We start from the raw sequence: 9,545 nt of genomic DNA, 5'->3' as shown, positions 1-9,545 counted from the left end.
GAATTACAGAACAGTATCACTGACGTCGATTTGAAGTATGATTTAGGAACATATACAGAGTTCGGACATTATGAATTACTTCGAAGGTAATGGGCTATTAACACACAATTATCACGGATTCAGAAAATATCGTTCTTATGAAACACAATTGGCTCTTTATTCGTAGCAAGCAATGAGTGCTATCGATAGGGGATCTTAAATTTTTCCATATTTCTAGGTTTTCAGAAGGCATTTGACACCGTTCCTCACAAGAGGCGTCTAATCAAATTGCGTGCCTACGGAGTATCGCTGCAGTTGTGTAACTGGATTCGTGGTTCCCTCACAGAAAGGTCAGTTTGTAGCAACTGACGAAGAGTCATCGAGGAAAACAGAAGTGATATTTGGCGTTCCCAAAGGAAGTTTTACAGATCCACTGCTGTTTTTAATCTATATGAATGATGTAAGAGGCAATCTGAGCAGGCCGCCTCGATTGTTTGCGGGTGATGCTGTGATTCACCGTCTAGTATAATCATCAGAAGATGAAAATCAATTTGAAAATAACTTAGACACCGTATCTGTATGGTGCAAACAGTGTCAACTGTGTCTGAATAGACTGCTACGGTCGCAGGTTCGAATCCTGCCTCGGGCATGGGTGTGTGTGATGTCCTTAGGTTAGTTAGGTTTAAGTAGTTTTAAGTTCTAGGGGACTTATGACCTAAGATGTTGAGTCCCATAGTGCTCAGAGCCATTTGAACCATTTTGTGTCTGAATAAGGAAAAGTGTGAGGTCACACGCATGATTTCGTAAAGAACTTCAAATTTCGGTTACATGATAAATCACATTTAAATCCTGTCAGTTCAGCTAAATAAGTCGGAATTACAATTACGAACAACTTAAATGGGAACGTTCACACAGATCATGTTGTGTGGGAAGAAAACCAAAGACCGTGTCTTATTTGCAGAACACGTAGACGATGCAGTAGGTCTACTAAAGAGCCTGCACTACGCTTGTTCATCCTGTGCCGAAGTACTGCTTTGGGATAGGGGACCCGTACAACATACGATTGAAGGAACACACAGAAAAAGTCCCAAGAAGGGCAGCTCGTTTTGTATTATCGTGAAGTAGGGGAGAGACTGTCACGGATATGATAAACGAGTTGGGGTGTCAGTCGTTAAAACGAAGGCGTTTTGCGTTGCGGCGAGATCTTTCCTTGAAATTCCGATCACCAACTTTCTCTTCTGAATGTGAAAATAGTCTGAAGATGGTTCGAAGAACCATCTGCCTGGCACTTCAGTGTGAATTGCAGAGTGGTGATGTAGATATAATGAGGTGAACATTGTTTCATTCCATAGGATTGTGTGCTCTTTTTAAATCGATTTCCAAAGCGTTATCGTCTTCTAGAAGTATTAAACTCTCTTCAACGTTAACCGTGTTGGTTTTACGATAATAAATAAGAAATCTAAGATTTCATAGGTCTACTACTGACAAAAAGGTGTCTCTAAATTTTATCCTCTTATCAGGTACCCAACTACCATTTTCTAAATCGAAGCCGATTTTTCCAGATGTAAAATAATGATAATGGCAGAGAAACGTAGAAACATATGTGACTGCAAAAATAAATGTGAATAGTGCTCCCAGAAGTTAATCATTATTTCTGAAAATACTATTATTAAAAAAAATAGCACACTGCAGAAATTTACCCAAAGTACCAGAAATCTCTGAAATTCATTAGTCACAACTTTCGGTAACATCTACATCAATAGAAAGTTTGCATCTTATTTCTTTTCAGACAAATATGTTACAAATGATAAGATAGAGGGATTAAGAAGAAAAGTAATCGATTTCCTTACATGTTGTATTTTATCATTATGTTAGTCATCTTTTCCATTAGCTACAATGTTTTGTTATTGTGCGGATCTTTAAGTTAAACATTTCTCTGCTTAAAGGTGTAATTACCCATAGAGTGTTCTTTAGTATTACTGCCTTGGCTGTGTGACATAGTCGTTCTCCTGGTATAAGGAATGGTCGTTACCAAGTGTGAATTTTTTCAGCTTAGCTTCTCAGTCCCCATACGCCACAAGAGGTGTTAGAAGTTACAAATTACTATGTATTTCCTGGCGCCTTCCGCACTGGTTCCATGTTGTCCATCTCACAACACGCTAACAAACGCGTAAGCGTCTGCTGTTTGGGCACGTCCAGTTATGACGCAGACAAACGGAATGACTTTCGACTAAAGTACCCTGCGACGATATTTTTAGTAAGTAGTGGAGAGAGGAAGAGATTGTCACAGGATAGCCGAGGGTAAGAGCTGTATGGAACCAATCTTCACACAGAGCACTACGACAGCAACGGATCATTCTGTTGCCTTCATCCAGTCCTCCATCTGTTAGTAATTTCTGCTAATCTATTCAACTCTAGATATGAACTAACATAATTTGTTTTACGCACTGCAATCCCTTCCAGAACAAGCGCTTCGTTGTTGAGGTGTAAGACGTACATCGATTTTCTGTAAGTCGATGTGGCCCGCATTAGCTTATTACGTTCAGCGCACGTTAATTATTATCGACGTTTCTGAAGGACATCTTCTGATCCTCACGCAGCACAGGAATGGCGCAGTGCAGTCACTTAACCTCACATTACAGTAATTGCTCAACTGCGTACCCCAGTGTGCACGGTGTGTTTGTTGACGCTACGTCTCTCTCGTAACAAGACTTCCGCGTGCGTCACATTGTGCACATAGTGAGCCAGCTCTCCTGCGTACTGTATTACTCCTGCGTGCAGTATGCTTCAGCTGCAAATGCTTTAAAGATTTCTCACTGCAGTGCGATTGAGCTGTTACATCTACATCTACAGCATACTCCTCAAGCCACCTAATGGTGTGTGGCGGAGGTACTTTCGTTACCGCTATCTGATCCCTCTAGCCCTGTTCCACTCGCGAATAGTGCGTTCGAAGAATGATTGTCGGTATTGGCTCTAATTTCTCGTATTTTCTCCTCGTGGTCAATCCCCGGGGGCGAGGGGATATGTCTCCAGCTGTTTGTCATCAATAGTGCACCTTCTAGTATGATAAAAAAAGAAAAAACTAAATAACTCTAACATATTTCAATTCTTTCAATTTAAATCTGTGTTTCATACTAGAATGTCGTGTTCCCAGTTTGGCACAGCTTTGCCACAGGAAACAGGAAAGCGGTCGAAGACGTCCGTCTTCTGCTCGGCTCCTGATCGTTGTCAGGAGAAGGCTAGTTTTTGATTACGCAAAGACTTTTATTATTTGGAAAAGAACAACCCGGATTTCTTTACGTAATCAGTATGAATTTTATAATTACCTAAAGGACCTTTAACAATGAACAGTAAAAAAATTGCATTTGCAAATGAAATCATTAATAAATGGGGCAGCTATGAGTTGTATAGAAGACAAGGGGCGGCCTTCTGTACACGACCAGGATGCCGCAGTATTCTCTGCTGTAGTAAAGGCTGTGTGACATTTATAAAAATAATATGGCACGGAGGTTAAAAAATATATAAAGGAAAAGAATAGGATAAGAAATCTGGTAAACACTAAATATATTCAAACAATTCTCACTAGCAAATTAGGGTTTATTTATAAACAGTATAACTTACATAAGTACTTTTCTAACTGTATGGTGCGATCAGATTTCAGCCTGCCCTGTGCTGTCTCCTTGGTTTACGTTTTTGTCACAAATTACTGTCATTACTTTTCTCCTTCGTTAAAGACAATTATTGCACTGTCCAACACCTTCATAACAATAACTTGCCGATTTACAGTTTCGAACATAAATTACTTGAATTTTATTAATTAATAATGTTGTCTACACGCTGGCAAGACCGCTCACTTTTCTAGCTTAAAGTCGACCTTCTTTTACGTTTTCACATTACAAGCAGAAGTACATTAAAATCTGAAGATCTACCAAAGTCTTTTTAGTGTCATCTTTTATTTAGATCGAAGCGGAACGTCAGTTCAGCTTCTGTTAAAATGTTTCTTTGACAACGCAATCGACGTATTAGTGTCCGCGCTAGATGCGCATCTTTACAGTTACGTAAATTATATAAAACAAATGTCTTTCAAAGAATAGGTCTCATCTCATAAGTTGATCATTTAATATAAAGATAGGTGAATGCCTTTCCAAGGGTACTCACAGCTTGCATACTACGGAAATCCCAATAATATTACAACCTGTACAGTAGTGGATTTCTTTTCCTGTGTATGCGCAATATGTTACAAACATTTACGTTCATGGTCAGCTGCCAGAGTCTGCACCATCCATTAATTCTCTGCAGGTCGTTCTGCAAATTCTTACTATTTTCTGGCGCTGCTAGTTTGGTATAGACAACTGCATCATTTGCGAATAGCCTTAAAGATTCATAATTCTTGAGCATATAACATTTTCCATAATTCTGCAACAGATTGACGTCAACAATATAGGTCTATAATTGTGTGTATCTGTCTTACGGCCTTTCTTAAAAACGGGAATGACCTGCGCTTTTTCCAGTCGTTAGCTACCTTTCGCTACTCAAACGATTTAGAATAAATTACTGTCAGAAGAGGAGCAAGTTCTTTCGCATAATCTTTATAGACTCTTATAGGTATCTCATCTGGTCCTGAAGCCTTTTCTCTACTAAGCGATTGTAGTTGCTTTTCAGTTCCGCGATCGGTTATCTCAATATCTGCCATTTCGATGTTCGTACGACGATTGAAAGGAGGGACAGTGTTACAATCTTCCGTGCTGAAACAACTTCTGAAGACCGAATTCAGTATTTCTGCCTTCTCTCTGTTATCTTCCGTTTCGGTGTCGGCGTGGTCGTTGAGAGAATGAATAGATGATTTTGATCCACTTACCGATTTTACATACGACCAAAATCTCTTAGGATTTTTACTGCGGTCGGTTGACAACCACGGTTAGAGCTTGCTGACACGAGTTTTGCAAGGTGGCTGGTACCGCAAGTGAGTGCCAGATACGCGTGACGTTCACACGGCTGAATATACTTTTTTAATAGTTAAAAAAGTGTCTTAACAATACTGAATAACCAAGAAATAATAAGTAATTAATCCACATAATCTGTGCTATGACACAATCATTCTGATATAAAAAGATTGTAGATGGATGTACTATCCATTTCGGTATAATAGGGGATGTAGCACTACAGACTTACACTATAGTTGCTTTCATGCCGGCGTCGCCATGTCAGATGTTAAACTGTAAGGAGACTAATGTTAACAACAGCTTCTTGTTCTTAATTTCTGTCTTGTGCTCGTAATATTTGTTTCAGACAGAAAATGATAACGGTGCTTTCGTAAACAATACAGCATCAGGAAGGCATCAGCATACTTCTTCTGGTCTTAAATGCATATCTGACCCAGTAACACGACCAGTGGCGGCTCCTACAAAGTTTTACCAAAGTGCTGCAATGTGGTTAGCTACAGCCTTTTGACTCAGAAGGGTGCTAATCGTAAATAAATTGAATATATTAGTGTTACGAATATAAACTGAACTGTTTAAATATATTTAAATTTTACAGTTAGTCATATAATATTGCAAGGAATATAAGAAAAAAAAAGGAAAAAATATGGTAGCAGTGGGAACCGAAACAGAGCTGGTAAGCTGCCAGGCAGTGCACGTTACCACTCTCCCACACCACCATTCCAGCATCTCCTCCTCATGATTCTCCCATACTCTACGTTTGCACAGTAGGTTACATGCACTTTTAAAGAAAATACTGAACTGGTGCTGTGAGCAATGTAGCACTCATAGTGCAGGAAGGGATGACTTCACATCAGAATATGCACAGAAAAAAAGACAGATCTGATCTGATCGCAACGCTTCTGACTATCAGTTCAGCACTCGACGCTGGATTTTAGTTATGGCGAAGAGAGCGCTACAAACATGTTTCCGTCCGTTTTATTTGCCTACCAGTACGCAATTGAAGAAAAATGGCGTAATTTTATTGTGATATCCGGCTCGTGTTCGAAGAGAAATGGCATAATTTTAGTGCGATATTTGCAGTGTGTTCAGTTGCCACTGAATACGATTCATTTCGCCTAGTTGATGAATCTTACTTTTTGTTATTCGTTTCGAATCACCAAGAATATAAGTAAGTAATATGAAAAGCCTCCTTCGTAATCCGCCACTTTCCTTAAACCCACGCAGGAATGTTCGAGCTATGTCCTCTTCCCGAAAATGTAGAGAACCCATTTCGTTACGTTTGGACGGTTTCTAATTTTTCACTTCTCACTGCGTTCACCCAGAGAGCCACAGAGCCTCTCAGACTGATAGGAAATCTTAAGTCAAATGACAAAAATAAAACTACCGAAGTGAAAGCAAACAGCAAAATTCGTGTACATAAAAGAAAATATCGCTTGAACGAGTACACTTACGAATGGAATGTGTTTTCTTTACACAGTAGACTAAATCAGGACGGTTAGTGCATCATAAATTACACGCACGGGCACTCCGGCCAGCTTAACATGTGTACAAACTTATGTTAAGCAAATTGTGAAATGTATGTGACATGTGTGTTCTCTGGCAAATCATCGGGTAAAAACTCCTCCCAAACCCCAATTGAACTTAGTAACGCCGGCCGGAGTGGCCGAGCGGTTAAAGGCGCTAGTCTGGAACCGCACGACCGCTACGGTCGCAGGTTCGAATCCTGCCTCGGGCATGGATGTGTGTGATGTCCTTAGGTTAGTTAGGTTTAAGTTGTTCTAAGTTCTAGGGGACTTATGACCACAGCAGTTGAGTCCCATAGTGCTCAGAGCCATTTGAACCATTTTTGAACTTAGTAACCATATTACTGTCTGGAAATAAATACTATGTGGGCAAGAATCAACAACCTGGCATTGGAGCGGCAGTGACAACGTGGAGATATAGGAAGGAAAGAGAGAGTGGTGGATAGAGAGTTTGAGCAGGAGATGGGTGAAGAGATGGTGAGGGGGTGAGGAAATAGAGAAAGGGAAGAGGGCGTAGACAGAGAGGGAAGGGAGGATGACATGGACTGAGAGAGGAGGAGAAGGAAGTTGAAAGAGCGAGGGGAAGGCGAAGGTGAGCATAGAGAGGGGAGAAGGAAATAGAGGGGCAAGAGGTGTGAGGAGGATATGGACAGAGGAGGGAGGAGCAGATGGACAGAGGGGGTAGTAGCAGATGGACAGAGAGAGTGACAGCAGGAGATAGAGAGTGGGGGAATTGGGGGGGGGGGGGGTTGTAGGTGGCAGACAGAGGGGAGGAGAAAAAGATGGAGAGGAGGGCGAAGGAGATGGAGATAGAGGGGAAAGAAAGAGATGGGCTAATGAAATAAATACATACCCGGGCAACGCCGGGTTCTCAGCTAGTTATTTCACAAATAAATGCCCGGTGCTCGTTCCTCAGTTTTCGTGCGGGAGGAACTTTGTAAGTTGCGGATCGACTGCAGGCGAGCGCGGCAGGTGCTTGGCGGGCTCCGCCACCGGCGATTAGTCGCGAGTGGAGCGGTAATTACGCAGTGAGTGAACCAGCAGCAATTAGCAAAGTGGGCCATCAATGGAGCCCGGCCGCGCCGCGCCGTGTTGCTGCGCCGCCGGGTTGCCGTCCAAAAAGGATCAGGCGCGAGTCTGGATCCCACTGGCGCTCCCCCCGTGCTAGCCAAAACACAATTATTATTGACTGGCCGCGCCTCCAAAGGAGAGGGCGCAGCGGCGCCCTCATTACGAATTCCTGTCTTCCGCTCCAGTATTTGCATTACCTTTGACTATTCGCACCCTGCAATGAAAGAAAAGCGACTACAGTCGATACGAAAAGCGAACAGAAGATCAAAGATTCTTCTAGGCAGCTGAATTCGTTGCACCATTGAGTTGAGATAGAAATGCTCGTCGCTTACGCAGAAACTGAAAAGAGGAGAAATACTTATATTTTCAGTACTTTATACCCCTAATGTTTATTTATTAATTTGGTTGTTTACCTTGATCAGATTGATGCTACCATATCTTAGCTTACATCAGACCAGACACAGTACAATAACAAATGTACACATACATATGTGACAAGCATAAAACTTTAGCGTATGTAAATGACTCGTGTTACATAACTTTTTCCTTCTCGTCCTCGTTGCTGTTGTTTTGGCCTTCAGTCCAAAGATTTCTCTGTTACAGCTCTCCATCTCTTCGCAACTACCACAACCTACGTCCTCTCGATCCTTTTTACAGTTAGCTAGTTACATGTTCCGCATACAGGATGAACATTATTAGAACTGCAGGTGCAGATTCCTGACTGGAAATGGAAGAAAAATGTCCTACGCATCGTCGCCACGGTAGATGTCACTGACGAATGGATGTTCCTCCCACCACATGCTGTGAGTTTCTTATGTGTTGCAGGATATGTGGCTGACGCATCGTACTGTAAGCAGCTGAATGGTCCGTTACTCATCTGGGAACAAGCCGAGATGGCGTTTGTGAACGGCCAAGCAGGTGGAAATGGTCGAGGGGCATTACGGCTGTGCCATAAAAAGTACCCTCCCAGACACCAGTCCCATCACACAACATTTCAAGTCCCTTTTTGGGCGTTTGTGTGTTGGTTGGTCCTTCCAGCAAGACGAACGTGCAGAGAGACGGTGGACAGTGCGTACACCAGATATGAAGTACCGGTTTGTACAGGATATCGCCACAAACCCTAGTACAAGCTCCAGACAAGTGGCCCTCCAATATGGTGTAATCCAAAGTACGCTTATGCGTATCTTGCACTCCAACTGCTACTATCCTTGACACCTGGAACGACACAAGGAACAAGGGGAAAGTGGTGGAAGGAATTTTCATTCATCAGTGCCATCAATCGTGGCAACGATGCATTTGCGGACACACATTCATAAGACCTTTTTTTATCAATTTCCAGTCAGACATCCATCCCTGCACATTGTGGGTTTTATTAATGCATACCCTGTATCAGTAGAATGGTTCATTTACCGCAATTATGTGGAACGAGTCAGTTTACAGGATACGTATACATTAATGAACATACCATTGTGTAGTCCCACTCATATACTCAAGCACCTACACTTATAAATTTACTACGCTCGCCACATAGCGCTTCTTGGTCATCCGAACACCCCTTAGTGGATCCTCAGCTTGCGTACATTGCGTTCTACAGATAAGTAATATATTAATGGAAAAATAAGTAAATGCAAGTATTTGTTAATAAAAGATATATTTTGATAGCAGTAACAAATATTAGTCTATCTGTAAAAAATCTGTTTCATTATACACAGGGTGGGACAAATAAAAGTGGCCCCGACCCGTTCCGGCTTTAACGGAGGAGGAAAAGCCCTAACTCTGTTCCCAGCAGCATGGAGCAGCTGTCCATATAGCCGACTGGACCTTGGAACACATTTACACAGTCTTCACGCCTGAATGGAAAGTTATACGCGAAAACCTTTCTGATAGCTCGCACGGTGAAATACATGTACTGGTACTGTTGTTGCTAAGAGTGTTCGGTATCTGATTTTCTGAGACGATGTATGGACTAAACCAAGAAAGAATGTCTAGTATACGTGGGCTCTAGAATGCAAACCTTAAGAGCTATGTG

At 41.9% G+C, this 9,545-nt stretch overlaps 1 non-coding gene across 1 annotated transcript; it reads left to right on the top strand.

Moving 5' to 3' along the window:
- The first annotated feature begins 6,575 nt into the window (after positions 1–6,575).
- Trnas-gga (transfer RNA serine (anticodon GGA)) lies at positions 6,576–6,657 on the top strand. Its single transcript is given in 2 exon segments — positions 6,576–6,613; positions 6,623–6,657. It is a non-coding gene; the product is annotated as a tRNA-Ser (tRNA).
- Positions 6,658–9,545: the final 2,888 nt, after the last annotated feature.

This window comes from Schistocerca cancellata, chromosome 7 (assembly GCF_023864275.1).
Source record: "Schistocerca cancellata isolate TAMUIC-IGC-003103 chromosome 7, iqSchCanc2.1, whole genome shotgun sequence".
In the NCBI taxonomy this organism is placed as follows: domain Eukaryota; kingdom Metazoa; phylum Arthropoda; class Insecta; order Orthoptera; family Acrididae; genus Schistocerca; species Schistocerca cancellata.
Note: the sequence above shows the minus strand (reverse complement) of the source record. Positions and strands in the feature narration are given on the sequence as shown.